Source organism: Peromyscus eremicus, chromosome 15 (genome assembly GCF_949786415.1).
Source record: "Peromyscus eremicus chromosome 15, PerEre_H2_v1, whole genome shotgun sequence".
Classification (NCBI taxonomy): Eukaryota; Metazoa; Chordata; class Mammalia; order Rodentia; family Cricetidae; genus Peromyscus; species Peromyscus eremicus.
In genome coordinates this window covers 30,161,419-30,172,489 of record NC_081431.1, presented here as the reverse complement: position 1 = coordinate 30,172,489, position 11,071 = coordinate 30,161,419, and the positions used below count along the sequence as shown (strand labels likewise).

General features: G+C 47.2%; 1 long non-coding RNA gene across 1 annotated transcript; it reads right to left on the bottom strand.

Annotated features, from left to right (window-relative positions):
- Nucleotides 1–9,706: 9,706 nt before the first annotated feature.
- Nucleotides 9,707–10,782, bottom strand: LOC131925170 (uncharacterized). Its single transcript, XR_009383167.1, has 2 exons — nt 10,522–10,782; nt 9,707–9,929 (listed from the first exon to the last, which is right to left on the bottom strand). It is a non-coding gene; the product is annotated as an uncharacterized LOC131925170 (long non-coding RNA).
- Nucleotides 10,783–11,071: the final 289 nt, after the last annotated feature.

The window sequence follows — 11,071 nt, the reverse complement described above, 5'->3', positions numbered from 1 at the left end:
TAATGAGCTGGCTGGGAAAGTTACTCAGTGGCAGAGCCAAGGACCCTGAGGGCAGTGCCAAGAGCTCCCGAACAAGCAGCAGACCAAGAGCCTTAACAGACAGCTGGCAGTGTGTGCCCCTCTGTGTTTCCGAAAGATGTCCGGACCCGTGATTGCTAGGCACCCCCTGCTTCCTTCCTTTATGAACAGGAGCGTCCAGCATAGCTATGTCAAACTATTGTATCATTGGGGGGGGGGTGTGTTCAGTAACTTTAGCCTACTGTTTAGACTGAGGAAGGGAACTCAAATTTCTGTATCTGAGGTACTTGATTTAAATAATGGCCTGGTATCAGGATAGAGTGAAATTTGGTAGTCTCAGGGGCTTGTATTTAGCCCTGAGTGAGAGAGATAAACAAGCTAAACAACTGACTAAACAATTGTTCTTTCCAGTTATAATCATGGCAACTTTTTTTTTTTTTTTTTTTTGCAATGTGATCTTGACTGTCTCTGAGGGACAGAGCCCGCACCCTTTTCCTTGGAACCGAGCACATGTAGAACTGCAGCAGAAAGGAAGCTCCATTGAAAACTAGGCTAACATATCCTATGAGTTCTCCTGAGACACTTGCTCCTAACATGCAGGATCTTCTCTTTGCCGCCCACACAGCTCTGTGGAGAGGCAATATGAAGGAGTTCCGTTGACTGCCCTGGCTGAGGTCCTCCTAGCCAACAGTCCCTATGGACCACGACTCTGAGTAGTCATCCTTCGCAAGATCCCACTCTCCTACATTCAAATAATCCACAGGAGCCACATCCTCCCAGCTGGTAGTCCAGATTTTAGCACAGAGACAAGATGTCCATTTCTGAATTTATAATTCGCGGAATCACTATGCAGGCCCAGGAAAAGGTTGGTTTTGTTTGTTTGTTTTTGTTTTTTGTCTGTTTGTTTTTTGTCTTAAGTGCGATCAATACAGGAGGGTAGTTTCTATCGGATGTTCCAGGTAGAATTTGGGAGCCCTTGAGAATATGTAACTGTCATATCTACAGTTGCCTCCAAATAGAGGCATTTTATTTTATGGGTATAGGTGACTTGCTTGCATGTGTTTCTATGTACTGTGTGTATGCCTGGTGCCCATCAAAGCCAGAAGAGAGCATTGGATCCCCTGGAAGTGGGATTATAAATGATTGTGAGTCACCTTGTGGGTGCTGGGAATCAAACCCAGGTATTCTGCAAGAACAGCAAAAACACAAGTGCTCTTAACCACTGAACCACCTCTCCAGCCCTAATAGACTAGCCTTAAACTCCCAAAGGAGCCAAGCGGAGGGTGACCTTGAACTCTTGGTCTATCTTTATCTTCCAGACACTGGGGATACAAGGGTGAGGCACCATACTTAGCCGTCTGTGAAAGTAAATGTAGAAAACTTTGATTTTGAGTAAACTAGGAGCAAGGGCTAGATGTTCATAGATGAGGCCGAGTGCTATTAGTGTCCAGAGGTAAAATTATGCTGGAAATGTAGACCTCTAATAGAGTCTGTCTCCACTGAACCATACTCAATGGGTATGCATTGGACAACTAGGGAGCTAAGTGTGCAGCAAGTCCTAACGGGATAAAGAGATGAAGACCACAACTGTTAACATTTCTGTCTTTCCTCTGTGAACCACAGGCTGCTTTTCTCTATGTTCTCCATTTCAGGTTCTTTAAGAAAGACAGTAACTCTTCTAGGCAATTACCATTGTATCTTGTTGGACAGTTTTTTCGTAAAGCCACGTGGCAGATAACTAGCTAGCCTAGGATTGTCTGCTTTTGGGCCATGCATGTACCCCAACTCTAAACCATGGTCAAGGGGACTGGAATGATTGGGATTATACCCTACCTTTCAATTTCATAAGTTCAATCCCTAATTCCTACTTCTTTATAATATGACATGTATCTGGAGATGTGGCCTTTACAGAGGTGATGAAATTAAAATGGGAAACCTAGGTGGACTCTAACCTGTTCTGACTGGTGTCCTTATAAGAGAAAGATATGTGGATGGGAGAAGGGGACTATCTGAAGCCACACAGAGACCTCCAAAGACACCAAACATGCTGGCATTGTTGTCTTGAACTTCGAGCCTCCAGTACAGTAAGAAATAAATTTCTATTATCTAACCCAACCAGACTGTGGTATTTTGTTATGCCATCCCTGGATGAATGCCTGTAAGAACCCAGTGCATTGTTCATTTGGGGTTGTGTCTGTCTAGTTTAACTTCTCTTTAAAATGGTCCTTTGCATGAAGCAGGAACACCCAGACATCATCTTCAAACTTTGACATTACTCATAGGAAAAAAAAAAAAGACTAACAGATGTGAAAACTAACGGGATCAGGTAGAAATTAGGCGGCACACTACATGAGATAGAACATAATATGGTGCAGTGTCTACCCTGTGAGGGGGGACCTGGAGGGGAGGGAGTGGATGGGAGCTGTACAGATGCTCTCTGTGGAAATGGCAGGATGCCTTTTGAATGGAATGGCATTTAAAGGCAGAAGAGAACTCTAGATGCCGGTGATCAGTGTGAACAAAAGCAAAGAGGCAGAGTTAGGGTGATACATGAAGCATCAGTGCCCCAGTGACCTAAGCAGAACAGACCACCGGAGACAGGATTCTGAGTGACCTTGAGAGCCAGACCAAGGATAAGCATTGAGTTTTACCTCAGGATATAAGAATCTGTCAAAGTAGACCAAGATGGGTACCAATTTCAGAAATTTCTGGAATTTTTTCAACAAAAAGGTCCTTGGAGTTCCTGTAACTTCACCTCTGAGGTCACAGCCAAGAAAACTGTGGTAAGCAAGCACCTGCCCCCCACTGTCAGACTCAGATAGGTACCGGGACACAGAAACAGATGCCGATGAGCCCAGCTTTTGCATCTACGGCCAGAGAAAGTAGACAAATCTCAAAGTAGAGCTTTTAAAGCTTCGAGTTCGGAGGGTAATTGCTTCAGAGTTTCACGTGCCACATTGCTCCTTCTAAGGACACTTCTGACTTGCTCAGTGTAGCCCAGAATGGCCTTCAAGTCGCTCTATAGTAGAGGATGGCCTAAAATTTCTAATCCTCTTGCCTCAGCCTTCCAAATGCTTGATTCTGTGCATGTGCCAGCAAGTCTACTGTGTGACAAACTGAAGTTTGAATCCAAGACTTTGTGTATATGCTAGGCAAGAAGCGCTGTGGCCAAGTGACATCCCCACCCTGGTGATCTGTGTTTTAACAAGCCTCCCCACCCGATGATTTTTACACTCCTTGATGTTTGAAGACCACTATCCCCAAACAAGTCCTGATTGCTTAAACTCACTCTGCAGCTGGCTTTTCCAACTCCTCTCTCTCTCTCCTTTGGCTTTCTGACCCCTCGTCTTCAGTGTTCAGCCCAGTGCGTGGAGGCAGCCCTAGCTCACTTCTAGCAAGCTTTCTGTTCTGTCCCATTGGGCCCTCTTCACCTCTTCATTGACAGGGCATTTCCCCATTATCTTCTCTTTCCTTCCCTTGGGTGTTTTTGTGTCTGACCTCCTGTCTCTTAGCCCTCTGCTTTCTATATTTGAAAGAAACCCGCCAGTGGCTGGCTCTACTTCCTACCTCTCCCTGCCCCTCCCATGCTGCAGTGACATGGATGGGGATCCAGCCACAGAATGTGACATGAGCTGAGCTCCAGTGTTCTGGAGAGCAGTGCTCAGATCCAGGGACAGCTCATACAGCTCAGGGCACACCTGGGGATTTCTGAGACTGGAAGCTGTCCCCGGGAGGAAAACGATGCCGCAAGACAGGAGTGGGCTCATAGTGGGAGGGAGTGGGAGGAGGGATGGTCCAGATTCACGACACAGGAAATTCCATGAGGAAGTAGAAACTGGCGCTCAGTGCGGATGGCTGGGCGGGGCTGGGCAGGGCTCACAACCCTGTGTGCACCTGTCCTCTGCCTTCCCTGTGATCTGTGTGTGGGTGAGCTAATGATCAACTAAGTTACGAGGTGTGAGCTGCTGCCCGGGCACCTCTCTAGACATATTCATTCCCCCAAGTGCTTGCTCTAAGGCTTTGTAGCCTCCAGTTGTTAGAATCTAGACTTAAAGGAAGCAGTCAATGAATCCTACGGAAGAAAATCCTTAGTCCTACAGGACAAGTGGCTTTCCCCAGGTCTCCCCCTGTGCAGAGTTTCAGAAGTCAGGATTCCCACTGAGAAAGCCCAAGGCAAAGTGTAGCATCAACTGAGAAGAAAGATGGTTTTGTTTGTGCAATATAATCTAACCAATGTTTACACGTAAAGGCTCTGTGTTTTTGTGTGTACCCAGGTTCCAGCACACATAAACACGCTGTGCGTACATGGTCACGCTTCCTTATTGCAAAACAATCATGTACTGGCTGTATACCTCCACTTCCCATCATTTCCCACAAGGCACTAACTAGATTTAGCCTTTTGAGACCCCTTGCCAGGAGGTCTTTGTGTCAGAACCCCTCAAAGGAAAACCAAGGGTAAGAGAGCACAGGGGTCATCCTTACTGGACACAGGCACGGTTGTCAGAAGCCCCAGGATGCCTGACTGCTCTTAAAGGCATGGTTTGGCACTTTCCTGTACCTGCTAGAGGGACAGGTCATTCATAAACACATCCCCAGGCAAGAGGTACAAGAGGTTCCTCGCACAGCAGCCCACCTGTCTCGGTCCAACACAACTCTTCCTGGGTCGTGTTGAAGATCCAGGAGCTGCTAGGGCCCAGACTCAAGATTATTGTCTGTGCTTGAGGGAGTCAGGCATCTGGTTCCTCTTCTTCCTTCCTTCATATTCCAAGGTTTCCCCAGATATTCCCCGCCCACCAGCTCCTCACCCAGAAGTTTGTATTCCTTAAGGTAAGGTGGCCCTGGGAGCAGGGCCTGTCTTGCAATTGCTGCCCTGAAGGGGGGCGGGGGGGGGGCAATGACTTGCTATTTCCTGCAGATACTGACTCTGAATTTGAATGTGCATTTCCTGACCTTTTGCAGGCTGTCTTCTCTAAGGATGACTGACATTCCTGTGTTGCCTGAGCATACTTTGGCTGGACCCAGCCTCTTCCTTTTCCTCCTCCCTCCACCTCCACACTGCAGCACCCCTCACACCTGGCCTCTGCCTGCATGTGTCTCCTTGCTTCCCTGCTTTCCTACTTTCCTGTTCGTTGGATCCACTCTTGTTTATGCCTTTTGTTTAATCTTCCAGACAAGTCTAGTTCAAACCAAGCCTCAGCTCTCCTTGTCTGTCTCTGCTGTCTGCTTTCTGCCCATCCTCTGTGTTTCTGGAGTCCTGTGCATCTGTCCCTGTCCCTGTGCTTACTTCTATTGTGTCATTGGTTGTTTATACCTCTGCCTCCCAGGGGCTTGCCTAGGAACTCCGTGCATCTTTTAATGCTGTCTCCAGGGCCTACCTCTAGGCTCGAGCACAGTGAACTCAGGAGTAACTGCATTTTATCCTGATTGTGTTTCCAGAATCCTAACCCTACCCCTCTCACTGACCCACAAGATAAGCAACTAGAAAGGAGACTTCTGGGTAAATTCGTCTGCGTTGCCATCTGTCTATAAAGCCAAGCTTAAATCTCCGCTGCCAGCTGGATTCTGAGGGACAGAAATTCTCCCAAGCTACAGAGACTCCTAGTGATTAGGCTGTACTCTGGACCCAACTTCATTGCGTTTAGAATCTCATCCATCCATCCACCCACCCATCCATCCGTCCATCCATCTATCCATTCATTCATCCATCCATCCATCCATCCGTCCGTCCGTCCGTCCGTCCACCCACCCACCTATCCATCCATCCATCCATCCATCTCTTTTCTTGTACTTCTCCTGTTTACTCTTCTTAAAGTAACACCCCTCTGTTAATGTTAATCAAAATACTATTTATCTCCTTCATGACCTTAATAACAACAACAGTTACTTACCTACTTGGTTACTGCCTGCTCTGCTTATCCCCCAGCCAATTATGATGCAGACCCCCTTGGGGACAGAGATTGTGTCTGCTGTTTGTGCTTTCGTACTTTTAGTGCCTGCTCCAGCATGTGGGATGAATAAACGAATGCCCAAACATTCATTTTTACGACCACATGTCAGACCCTGGACTAGGGACAGCCGGACAGCCGGACAGCTGGGACAGCAGACACCAGACAGGGCTGGCTTTTGTTTTTAATATCACTCCCCCACCAGCAAGTGGGTGAAAGGGGAGGGCGCTTGTAATTATGATACAGAGTGACAAACACTGGGGGTTGGGAGGAGGAGGAGGAAGAGGAGGAGGATCAATCCAGACTGAGAAGGAGGTGCCATCAGGCCAAGTTCCAGGTTTGGGTTGAATCTTGAAAGGAAGAAGTTTGCCAGGCAAGTGAGATGAGAAGGGCATTGGAGGGGGATGCCTCAGCATCATGCTCATAAGCTCAAAGGGGAGAGGCAGGCAAGCATGGCCACACAAGAGCCCACATGTAAGGGAGGACCACGGAAGAGGTGGCCTCCGAGGAGGAGGCTGGCTGTCCCTGTGGGAGTGAGGGCTGTGAGCCAACATAAAGACCTCAGGATGTAGCCCTGGTTGAAGACACTGAAATGCTGTCTGCCCCATGACTCATCCTCCTGGCCCAAGACATCCCATTCTCCCCCACGTTGTTGTGGGGTGAGCAGAGGAGAGGTAGGCTTGGGTGGTCCTAGTGGTCCAGAAGCGTACGCCATAGGGAACACTGGGCTCTCCCTGGAGGAGGTACCCTGCTAAGCAAACCCTTAAGGGGAGGCCTGTGGCCTCTCAAGAACTTCCTGAGTCAGGAGTCAGCTAAGGGGTGGGAGAAAGGCAGAGGCGAATACAAACTTGGCTCCTGAAAGAAAAAAGATGACAAGCTTTGGGCAACGCCTTTTGAGACCCTTGGCGCCTTGGGAAGTTTAGAAAGCTGAGGCAGGAGAGCGATGGCCAGACAGCAGGCCCCTCTGCCCTTGCCCCTCCCTCCGTCCCTCCATCCTCCCATCCTCCCTCCCTCCCTCCTTTATTGCTTCCTGCTGCTAATACTGGCATCCTCTAATCTATCTATGACATACTCTAATCACTAGGAATTTGGCGGCGACCAGTCCAAGTCCGCTCGCTCCTCAAGCTTACATCCTAACCGGGTGTGTATGGGGACAGGGCAGTGGACAATGGGTAGTGAAGAGCAGAGGGACAGCAATATAAATGGGTGATACCAAGTAAAAGAAAGCTGGCAAGAGGGTTTAAAAGGTGAAGGGTGTGGTGTAGGGGCTTCAGTGGGAGAGGGGACAGGAACGGTCTCACTTGAAGAGGTGACGTATGAACAGAACACCAAACACCTGAGCTGTTTTCTCCCTTTTCAACTCCTTGTCACCTTTGGAACTTGCTCTCTAGTTACTTGGCAACATGATTACAGGGAACAAGGATTTCACAAAATACAGCAGTACCAAGTCATATTTAGGCTTTTGTGATCCCCAAATAGGTTGTTTCACTCATGTTTCCCTTATAAAAGCAAATATAATTATGTCGTTTTAAGGGGGAAAACCAGGAGCTTAGAATTTCTTGAAACTGAAAGAAAAAAAAAAGATGGTTTTGTCTAAATCTGTTCAAAGCTAAGATTCATCAGAGAAAATTCATCAGGGGTCACAGGCCTTTCCCAGCGGCTGTATAGGTAGAAGGGACACTGGAGAAGAGGAATCTGTACTTTATTTAAAGGAGGCTTTGAGCGTTCTCTGTTCAGGGCTGGGATAGAGCTTGGAACTAGGAGTCCGAGTCAAGGTCATCTCTTGCAGAGTAGGAGAGGGAGTTCCAGGAAGGGAGTTTAAGGAGTCATGCTCTTGCAACAGAGTCTTATGGGATTTCAGCTGTGCACCACCACGCCCAGCTCAAATAATGTGTGTGTGTGTGTGTGTGTGTGTGTGTGTGTGTGTGTACTGCAATACAGGGGATTAACCCAGAGTCTCCTCCTGCCTAGATGATCCTTCAGGAGGGAGGATCCAAATACCCTACTGGAGGGTAAAGAACAGCTCAGAATTGCCCAAGCGATGGCCTGGAGGAAGCAGAAGCAGAGGGACCAATATGGAAACCAGATAGAACCTCAGGTGTCTCAGGAAGTGCCAGTGGCTACAGATGTCTATGATAGAGGAAGGAAAGCCACCACAGGCCTGCTTCACTCCAGATCATCTATTTCTCAGCAATCCCCCCAAACCTTGATGCTCCTTGAGGAGTAGGGGTATGGAAATGACCATATTTGAATATGACTACTGTTTTTATCTCACTTGACTAGATCAAGTTTTCCGCCACCAGGAACGAAGTCGGTGCCCGAAATAGAGTGGAGTCATTGAGGAGTAAAAGACCTCACATTTTCAGTTTTGCACATTTGAATCATGTAGTTTGCAAATGAAGCATGTTTCCCCACTGTACTGCTGTTGAGGAGATGAAGGGATGCGGAGTGCTCTGGGAGAGAGGCCAGCTGAAAATTCATTATCAGCTCTTGTGTCCTGTGAACCCAGAAAATGTGAGCAAGGCTCCCGCTAAGAAAAGTTCTTTAGCTGGGGGCCAGAGATGTAGTTCAGGGTTAGAGGGCTTGTCTAATAGGCATTAGACTGTGGGTTCAGTCTCCTGTACAGCAATACACACGCACACACACACACACACACACACACACACACTCACATACAGACACACTCACACACATAGACACACACTCACACACAGACACACTCACACGTACACACACATACAGACTTATTCTCTCATACACAGACACAGACACACACACAGACACTCCTCGCACACACACAGACACACACACATACTCTCACACACACATGCACACACAGGTACTGAGACACAGACACACAGACACAGACACTGAGACACAGACAGACAGACAGACAGACAGACAGACACACACACACACACACACACACACACACACACTCCTTGAGCTGTTCATGGTGGAGCTTGCCTGTAATCCCCATACTCAGGAAGTGGAAGCTGGAAGATTGCTCAGAGTTCCGAATCAGCAGGATCTACGTTAAGTTTCTGGCCAGCTTGTGCTACATAGAGAAACCCTGTCTCCTGAAAGAGAACAACAAAGCAAAACAAGACAAAACCAAAACAAGACCGTGTGGCTTGGAGGCCAAGGCTGGGAAGCTGTTCTCCTAAGAGGTTCTCTGCAAATACTGCAGTCACAAGTGACAACTCCTCTGACTCGGGCGGAATTTCCTTTGCAATTCCATGTGCTGCGTGCTGACGCTCTCTTTGAATACCCCTTTCTGGTGGGAGTCTCCGAGCCTGGGGCCTTGGAATCCTATATGAAGATCTTTCAGGGTTAGAAACAGTGTGGCCTGAGAGGCCAGGTGGGGCGTAAAAGGCAGAGAATGCAGACTCTGTGGGAGTGGCCCTCTCCTGTTCCTTGGCTTCCTTTACCTTCACTCACCTTGAAAGTGGACATCATAGTTACCATGGCAGCAGAAAAGTAAAATGAGCAGAGCAATACTTTGCCAACGTTGTTAAAACAAAATATTGCAGACTGGGTACCTTCAGTTTATTGTCCCATAGTTCAAGAGGCCAGAGAGCCACGAATTACCAGCCAACCGGTTTGGTCCCTTCTGAGGGATCTCACTTTAGCTTGCAAATGTCTACCTTCTCACTATGTGTGGACATGGCCACCCTTTGGACTGTGTGTTGTCTTGTTCCTTATACAGATTCCAAATACAAAAACATTTGATTAGAACCAACTTATATGACCTCAATTCATTTTAATTGCCTATTTAAAGGCTCCATATCCAAGTACAGCCACATTCTCAAATCCTGGATACTAGAATTTCAATACACACGTTTAGAGGGACAAATTTGGAGTCCATGACAAATAGTCCAGGAAATAGTTCAGCCCATAAGACCAATGTAAATTCTTTTCACCCTTTCCTTAGGCTGTAGTATGAGACTGTTAATGATGTTCATTCTAAATAGAGAAACACATTGAACAGAGACGTCATAGAATCAGCAATGTAATCCTGTTACCATTTTCTAGATGTTTGAACTTGGAGTAAGCTATCAATTTCCAATTCGGTTCTGACAATAATCAGCTAACATAGTAACTATCAAAATTACAATAAATTAGTGGATTCAAAGTGCCCAATAGATGGCTCAACTTCCATCAGGGGCTCCATAATTGGGTTTAAAAGTGGACAGAGACTTTTAGGAAGTGCCCAGTGCTGAACAAATGTGAGATATTAGTTTTCCCGCTCTCCCTGATCTCCAAGGCTGACTCTGTGAAATGGAAAGGCCCATCTGTTAGAAAAGGCCCAGAGTCGCTTGTCCCTTTCACATGTTAGGTCACCAGTTCTCCAGGCTTTGAAGTCCATCCTACATGCTGCCGGCACAGCAAGCTCTAGGTACAGCTATTGTTTTTCAGATTCCCCCAAAAGAGACTGGAGTGAGGGGTACTTGCTGTTTCACCCCCCAGAAACTGTGTAGAAAGCAGTGAGAGACTTGTGGAGCCCTCATACTCTCCTCTCTGGTTTCCTTCTAAAATGACACAGAGAATCCTCTACCTCTCTGACTTCTGCTTCTCAGAACCAGTTTCCACACGTAAGGACTTTCTTGAAGGTGGAACCAGATGTGGATTCCCCCCCACAGACCGAAAGTGCCCGTCTTCATGTCTGACAAATGGATCATGAGATGCATGTCATCATGTCTGAGAAACTCTTGTCCTAACTAATCTTCGCAAGTGGACACTGGACTGACCCTGTTTCTGGCTAAGCTGCCTACAGAAGTTGTAGGAGTCAATTCTTAGATGTTCATGTGTCCCAGAACTTTCTCTGTCTCCATGGAGACATTGTCTTGGAGAAAACTTAGCTCAGTTTCCAGAACCCCACGGGAATGAGGAAAGTTCCATGAAAGAGGCAAGGGGGCAAACAGATAGAAATCTGTGTGCTTGAGAAAGGGACTAGGAACAGACCTTGTCCTCATTTGCTTGGTGATCTTGTTTCTTACATAGTTGGTTTTCCTTTCTATTTTTGTTTTCTTTGTCCCCCGAGGCCTTATCCATCCAAGTGTTCTTGTTACTGAAGCCCCAAATGTGAATCAAATGGCTGCTTTGGG